This window comes from Panulirus ornatus, chromosome 51 (genome assembly GCF_036320965.1).
Source record: "Panulirus ornatus isolate Po-2019 chromosome 51, ASM3632096v1, whole genome shotgun sequence".
Classification (NCBI taxonomy): Eukaryota; Metazoa; Arthropoda; class Malacostraca; order Decapoda; family Palinuridae; genus Panulirus; species Panulirus ornatus.
In genome coordinates, this window is record NC_092274.1 from 729,851 (window position 1) to 738,705 (window position 8,855).

The window sequence follows — 8,855 nt, forward strand, 5'->3', positions numbered from 1 at the left end:
ATATGTTACCACAATAAGGTATAATCGGAGAGTCAGCAATCCTGTATTAGTTTGTTTATTGTACACAATCTATGTTGAAAAAATTGTTTCAATCACTAAGTGAAAGATTAATTATTGTTGTAATACAAAAAAGTCCGAGTTAATGAAAATTTTCAGCGAAATTTTCTTTGAAATGATAATGATGATGATATGTTGGCAGCCCTGAATATCTTAAAAATAATGGAACACAAAGACTGGTTCAAAAGCATCAGTAGACAGTAATTCGTCAATAACACTTTCAGATATATATGTGAGATTGTCTTTTTTAGATAAAATCTTATTTTTGAATTATATTTTTGCACTTTTTTATTCGCCATTAACTGAGAAAATAAGTACAAGAATTTTTTTTCAATGTATGGAGGTAGAGCAAGAAATTTGAGACAATGACGTCGTTTGAATTCAATTTTAGAATTGTTCGAGTGCCTTTGTGATATTCGAAAAATTAGATATAATTATAATAATTTGAAAACTGAATAAGTTATTATATATAAATGAACACATAAAACATAATGATATGATTAGAAAACAAATATTTGGAACTTTGATAAGCTTAGATTAAAAAAAAAATGTTATAGAAATTACGTAAGTCGTGCTAGAATATTGAGACAAAGATGGAAGAGTTTCCCGGCTAAACCAACGGTTTTAAAAGCGTGCGCGACATTTGAGCCGGCAGAGCTGGAGAAGGCAGGTGCACAAATTGATGTTCCCTCCAAAAGATAAGGTTTGAAGAAAGAAGAGGTAGGTTCACTGGCAAAAACACTTAGTAAAACTTGAAATATGGTAGCAGAAGTAATTTTTAGTTAGTTTTTATGAAGATATATTAAGTTAAGAGAGTAAAACTGTTAGCCTAACATGTGCATGTTACAAATGTAGCTTGGAATGCCTATTACGAACCTGCATTGAATACCAAAATCATTTGAATATAAAAAGTATGATGAAAAATATACCATTATATTTACTACAATTTATAATTATTGAGATTACCATTGTACATGAATATTGAAAAAGTGCCGGCGGACCAATTTGAACCCCCCTGAAGTTGGTAAGTCAATCCATATAAAGAAGCGAAATTTTTCATTGGCACTTAACCAAGTTTAACCTTATAATGTAATCTGTGTATTAATTCTTATGTATTTATAACAGGCACGGTAGTCCCCGGTGACTGGTCCCACCGCTGTGGACCTCGCCAGGAGTGACGCCAAAGGCTTCCTCATCCGCAGTGATAAGGTGAGCAAATATTGTTGATTGACCTTAACTACTGGGTTTATTTGCCATCGTTATGTTGTATGTAGCATTTTGCGCAAGAATCATTTCATGTGCATCTTAATGAGTTGCATGGTATTACATATGGAATGGGTATAATCACCTTGTCGAGAAACCACGTGTTTGGCAGTTGGAATTGTTTTGGATGGTTTTTGATGTTTTTTTTGCAGGATTTTGACCTTCATTTCTACGGCAAATTGCTATTTTTCCGAGTGATCTCCCCTTTATCCAACGGAGCCTCGTTGGGAACCGGGGTTCTTGTAGGAGATATCACAAAGTTGTGATTTATTGTTTTGTCTAAAGACATCAAGAGACGTCGGGGAATAACGAATACAACCAAACTAAACCTAAAACCTAACCAGGGCTAAATGTCTGTAGTAGTAATTCAATGGAAGGTTCTAGGTAATACCGTGGAACATTCTAGATTTAAAATTCATTCCTTGATATTGCTTCTGTGTAATGTTAACAAAGTTCGCATAATCAAATTTAACATTCCTTGATTTTAATGCTTGTGTTTCCTGGTTTATGTTAGGAAAATTGATTTTATATCTACACCTTAATATTGTAGACTTGATTTAGGGGAGAGTTTTGATGTCATCATTTTGTTTGCAGGTAGGTTTTCATACAGGTCGTCGATGGACCACTTCGAGGGACAATTCATCGCTTCGTGTAAGGTAAATGCCCATTTTGATTTGTTATGCTGGGACAGTACAAAGGTACTGTCCCAGGGTAAACTGCGAGCAGCGAGCTGAGCTGACATTACAGAGGCACTGTCCCAGGGTAAATTGCGAGCAGCGAGCTGACATTACAGAAGTACTGTCCAGAGTTGAATAGTACAGTGTTAACGCCTCCAAATTAATCAAACTAGCAGATGGAGACATTTAGAGAGGTAGCATTAAAGGGACAGTGCAATGCTAATGTCACTAAATGGAGCGTATGAGATGCTATATTATTTCAGGTATTTGTTTGCAGAAGTGGACCACGTCGAGGGATCGTGACTACGCTTCTCATAAGGTGCGTCTCATTAATATTGATTTTGATGAAATAATGAAGATGCTGTCTCTTTTTCAGATTATATTAGTCACATCAGTAGTGACTAAACCCAAAAGTTATTTTATAACTTTTCCATCTAGCTGAAATGCTACTCCCCAAACATGGAGGAACGAGTCCCTTGATTTTGGATGTCGAAACCTGTCATAAGCTATGGTTTCAATAGAACATCCCCCTCAAAACTTGTGGGATGTCAGTCATCCATCCACAAAAGTGAGGCAATGGCTCCAGTTTCCTCTGAAGTGTGATGGTACCCAAGTCCTCTACAAATGTAGTGGGGTATTGAGATGACCTCAAGCTAAGGGTATTTGTAGAACTTCCACTTAAAACTTGTGGGGGTGTCTAGCCATCCATCTACCAAAGTATGAGGCAGTGGCTTCAGTTTCCACTAATTGTGAGGTACTCCAGGGTGTCAAGAACCTTCTCTAAATGTATATCTTTCCTATATAGTTGGAATGATATTCCTTAATTGTGGTGGATTGAGCCCCCTCCCTTATCATTAGTTATTGTTATCCTCTAATTTTAGTAGGATGTCGAAACCTGTCCTAAACTATGGTTTCAATAGAACATCCCCCTCAAAACTTGTGGAATGTCAGTCATCCATCCACAAAAGTAAGGCAATGGCTCCAATTTCCTCTAAGTGTGATGGTACCCAAGTCCTCTACAAATGTAGTGGGGTATTGAGATGACTCTCAAGCTAAGGGTATTTGTAGAACTTCCACTTAAAACTTGTGGGGGTGTCTAGCCATCCATCTACCAAATGTAGTGGGGTATTGAGATGACCTCAAGCTAAGGGTATTTGTAGAACTTCCACTTAAAACTTGTGGGGGTGTCTAGCCATCCATCTACCAAAGTATGAGGCAGTGGCTTCAGTTTCCACTAATTGTGAGGTACTCCAGGGTGTCAAGAACCCTCTCTAAATGTATATCTTTCCTATATAGTTGGAATGATATTCCTTAATTGTGGTGGATTGAGCCCCCTCCCTTATCATTAGTTATTGTTATCCTCTAATTTTAGTAGGATGTCGAAACCTGTCCTAAACTATGGTTTCAATAGAACATCCCCCTCAAAACTTGTGGGATGTCAGTCATCCATCCACAAAAGTAAGGCAATGGCTCCAATTTCCTCTAAGTGTGATGGTACCCAAGTCCTCTACAAATGTAGTGGGGTATTGAGATGACTCTCAAGCTAAGGGTATTTGTAGAACTTCCACTTAAAACTTGTGGGGGTGTCTAGCCATCCATCTACCAAAGTATGAGGCAGTGGCTTCGGTTTCCACTAATTGTGAGGTACTCAAGGGCATCAAGAACCCTCTCCAAATGTATATCTTAACTATATAGCTGGAATGATATTCCTTGATTATGTGGTGGATTAAGCCCCCTCCCTTATCATTATTGTTATCCTCTAATTTTAGTTGGATGTCGAAACCTGTCATAAACTATGGTTTCAATAGAACATCCCCCTCAAAACTTGTGGGATGTCAGTCATCCATCCACAAAAGTAAGGCAATGGCTCCAATTTCCTCTAAGTGTGATGGTACCCAAGTCCTCTACAAATGTAGTGGGGTATTGAGATGACTCTCAAGCTAAGGGTATTTGTAGAACTTCCACTTAAAACTTGTGGGGGTGTCTAGCCATCCATCTACCAAAGTATGAGGCAGTGGCTTCGGTTTCCACTAATTGTGAGGTACTCAAGGGTATCAAGAACCCTCTCCAAATGTATATCTTAACTATATAGCTGGAATGATATTCCTTGATTATGTGGTGGATTAAGCCCCCTCCCTTATCTTTATTGTTATCCTCTAATTTTAGTTGGATGTCGAAACCTGTCATAAACTATGGTTTCATTAGAACTTCCCCTCAGAACTTGTGGGGTGTCAGTCATCCATCACAAAAGTGAGGCAATGGCTCCAATTTCCTCTAAGTGTGATGGTACCCAAGTCCTCTACAAATGTAGTGGGGTATTGAGATTACTCTGAAGCTAAGAGTATTTGTGGAACTTCCACTTAAAATTTGTGGGGGTGTCTAGCCATCCACCTACCAAAGTATGAGGCAGTGGCTTCAGATTCCACTAATTGTGAGGTACTCAAGGGTGTCAAGAACCCTCTCTAAATGTACATCTTTCCTATATAGTTGGACTGATATTCCTCAATCATATGGTGGATTGAACCCCCCTCCCTTATTAGTTATTGTTATCCTCCCTTAATTTTAGTTGCGTGTCATAACCTGTCAAACTGGTTTCAGTAGAACCTCCCCTCAAAACTTGTGTTCAGTCATCCATCCACAAAAATGAAGCAATGGCCCCAATTTCCTCAGTGTGATGGTACCCAAGACCTCTACAGATGTAGTGGGGTATTGAGATACTCTCTAACTAAGGGTATTGTAGAACTTCCACTTAAAATTTGTGGGGGTGTCTAGCCATCCATCTACCAAAGTATGAGTATGAGGCAGTGGCTTCAGTTTCCACTAAATGGGAGGTACTCAAGGGTATCAAGAACCTTCTCCAATTGTACATTTTTCTTATATAATTGGAATGATATTCCTTAAATATGTGGTGGATTCAACCCCCTCCCTTATTGTTAGTTGGGTATTGAAACCTCTCCCAAACTATGGTTACTAAAGAACCTCTTAAAACATATGGGTGTCCAGTCATCCATCCTTGAGTATGGAGTATTGGCTCCCATTTCCACTAAGCGTGAGGGTATGGAAGCCCTCCACAAATGTTGAGGGGTATTAAGATCTCTTCCAAACTATGGATGCTATAGGACCTCCCCTTAAAACTTGTGGGAGTGTCCAGTCATCCATCCCTAAGTATTGGCTCCCATTTCCACTAAATATTGGGGTATGGAAGCCCTCTGCAAATGGTTAGGGTTATTGAGATCTGTCTCCCAAACTATGGATGCTATAGAACTTCCCCTAAAAACTTATGAGTTTCCAGTCATCCATTCCTAAGTTTGGGATATTGGCTCCTATTTCCACCAAGTGTGAAGTTATGGAAGCCTACTGCAAATGTTTAGGGATATCAAGATCCCATTCCTTAGCTGTGAGTGCTAAAGAGCCTCAGCTTAAAACTAGTGATTGTGTCCAGTCATCCATCACTGAGTATGGGGTATTGTCTCCCATTTCCATTAAGAGTTAGGGTACTCAAGCCCTCAGCAAATGTATAGGGTTATCGAGATCCCTGTCCTAAACTAGGGTGTTTTAGAACCTCCCCTTTAAACTTGTGTGGGTGTCTAGCTGTCTATCCATAAGTATGGGGAATATGCTCCAATTTTCATAAAGTCAGAGGGCGCCCAGACGTGTAGGGTTATCGAAATCCCTTTCCCAAAGTATAGGTGCTATGGAACCTCCCCTTGAAAATTTTGGACGGTTCCAGTTCTCCATCCCAACATAAGGTGTATTGGCTCCATTATCGCAGTGTGAGGGTATACAAGCCCTCCGCAAATGTATAGGGATATCGAGATCCCCTTCACAAACCACAGGTGATGTAGAACCTCCCCTTAAGTCTTATTGGGGTTCCCAGTCATATGTCCTTAAGCCTGGGGTATTGGCTCCCATTTTCACTAAGTTTGAGGGTACCCATTCCCTCTATATGTATAGGGGTATCAAGATCCCTGTCGTAAACTATTATGAGTGTCGTAGGACATCCCCATAAAACTTGTGGCAGTGTCCAGTCATCCATCCCATAGTATAGAGAATTTGTCTCCCATTTTCAGCTTGAATATACCCAAATGTATAGGGATGTCAAGATCCCTCTCCCAGACCATGGTTATTATGTAACCTTCACTTAAAACCTATGGCTGTGTCCTGTCAACCATTCCTAAGTATGGGGTATTGGCTCCCATTACCATTGAGTATAAAGGTAATCATAAACTTTGCAAATATGTAGCGGATATTGTGATCCCTCTACCAAGCTATGGGTGGAATAGAACCTACCCTTAGAACTTTTGGGGTGTTGCAGATATGTAGGGGATATTGTGATCCCTCTACCAAGCTATAGGTGCAATAGAACCTACCCTTAGAACTTTTGGGGTGTCTAGTCTTCTAAGGATGGGGTATTGCCTCCCATTTCTGCTAAGCTTGAGGGTACTCATGCTCTGCAAGTGTATAGGGGTATCAAGATCCCTGCCCTAAACTTTGGGTGCTATAGAACCTTCCCATAAAACTTGTGGGTGTATCCAGTCATCCCTCCCAATGTATGGGGAATTGTCCAATATTTTCACAAAGTTTGGATGCACTCAAATGTATAGGGATATCAAGATGCCTTTCCCAGACAATGATACCTCCCATTGAAACTTGTAGTGGTGCCCAATCAACCTTCCCTAAGTATGGAATATTGGCTCATTTCCACTAAATGTGAGAATACTCAAACTCTTTACAAATGCATAGGGATATCAAGCTAACTTTCCCAAACTATGAGTGCTATACAAGCTTCACTTAAAGTTTGTGTGGGTTTCCAGTTATCCATTCCTAAGTATAGGGTATTGGCTCTCATTTCCATTGAGTGCGAGGGTACTCAAGCCCTCTGCAAATATATCTGGGTTAACAAGATCCCTCTACCCAACTGTGTGTGCTATAGAACGTGCCCTTAGAAATTTTAGGGTGTCTAGTCATCTAAAGATGTGGTATTGGCTGATATTTCTAAGTTTGATCAAAGGGTACCCATTCCCCTCTGCAAGTGTATTGGGGTATCGAGATCCCTTCCCCAAACTATGGGTTCTATAGAATCTTCCCATGAAACTTGTGGCTGTATCCAGCCATATCTCCCAAAGTATTGGGAATTGTCTAATATTTTCACAAAGTTTGAGTGTACCCAAATGTATAGGGATATCAAGATTCCTTTCCCAGACTATGGAGCCTCCACTTGAAACTTGTAATTTCAAGTCAACCATCCCTAAGTATAGGGTGTTGCTCCAAGCCCACTGCAAATGTATAGGGGTATCGAGATCCCTTTTCCAAACTGTGGGAGCTATAGAACCTCCCCTTTAAACTTATGTGGGTGTCCAGTCGTATATCCATAAGTTTTGGAAATATGCTCCAATTCTCAAATCTGGAGGGCACCTAAATGTGTAGGGGTATCGGAATCCCTTTCCCAAATTATGGGTGCTATAGAACCTCCCCTTAAAACTTTTTGGGATATCCAGTTCTCCTTCCCTGCCTAAGATGTATTGGCTCCCATTTCTACAAAGCCCTCTGCGATTGTATAGGGATATTGAGATCCCTTTTCCAAACTTTGGGAGCTATAGAACCTCCCTTTAAACGTATGTGGGTGTCCAGTTATATATCCATAAGTTTTGAGAATATGCTCCTATTTTCAAATCTGGAGGGCACCTAAATGTGTAGGGGTATCGAAATCCCTTTCCCAAATTATGGGTGCTATAGAACCTCCCCTTAAAACTTTTGGGGATATCCAGTTCTCCTTCCCTGCCTAAGATGTATTGGCTCCCATTTCTACAAAGCCCTCTGCGATTGTATAGGGATATTGAGATCCCTTTCACATACTATGGGTGATGTAGAACCTCCCCTTAATCTTGGGGTTTCCAATCATATGTCCCTAAGTATGGGATAGTGGCTCCCATTTCCACTAAGTTTAAGGTTACCCATTCCCTCTGTAAATGTATAGGGGTATCAAGATCCCTATCCCAAACTATGAGTGCTATAGAAGATCCCCATAAAACTTGTGGCTGTGTTCAGTCATCCCTCCCTAAGTATGGGGAATTGTCTCCTGTTTTCACAAAGTTTGAACGTGTCCAAATGTATAGGGATATCAAGATACCTTTCCTAGACTATTGAACCTCCCATTTAAACTTGTGGGGGTGTCCAGTCAGCCATCCCTAAGTATGGGATATTGGCAAATTTTGATTAATAATGTGAGAGTACCCAAGCTCTCCACAAGTGCACAGGGATATCAAGATCCCTTTCCCAAACTATGAGTGCTATACAACCTCCCCTTAAAGTTTGTGCAGGTGTCTAGTTATCCATCCCTAAGTATGGGGTATTGGCTCCTGTTTCCTTTGAGTGTGAGGGGTACCCAAGCCCTTTGCAAGAATATATGGGATATTGAGATCCCTCTACCAAACTGTGTGCTATAGAATCTGCCCTTAGAAATTTTGGGGTGTCTTGTCATCTAAGAATGGGGTATTGGTTTCCATTTCTACTAAGCTTGAGGGTTACACCTATTCCCTCTGCAAGTGTATAGGGGTATCGAGATCCCTTCCCCGAACTATTGGTGCTATAGAACTTTCCCATAAAACTTGAGGCTGTATCCAGTCATCCTTCCCAAAGTATGGGGAATTGTTTCATATTTTCAGAGTTTGAATGTACCCAAATGTATAGGGATATCAAGATCCCTTTCCCAGACTATGGAACCTCCACTTGAAACTGGAGTTTCCAGTTAACCATTCCTAAGTTTGGTGGTATTGCTCCTATTTCCACTAAGTGTGAGAGTACCCAAGCCCACTGCAAATATATAGGGGTATTGAGATCCCCTTTCCAAACTGTGGG

The 8,855-nt window shown here is 40.3% G+C and overlaps 1 long non-coding RNA gene across 1 annotated transcript; it reads left to right on the forward strand.

The window, feature by feature from the left end:
* Window positions 1–708: 708 nt before the first annotated feature.
* Window positions 709–2,266, forward strand: LOC139764752 (uncharacterized). The gene is made up of 3 exons (XR_011716450.1): window positions 709–777; window positions 1,183–1,266; window positions 1,915–2,266. It is a non-coding gene; the product is annotated as an uncharacterized lncRNA (long non-coding RNA).
* The last annotated feature ends 6,589 nt before the right edge of the window (window positions 2,267–8,855 follow it).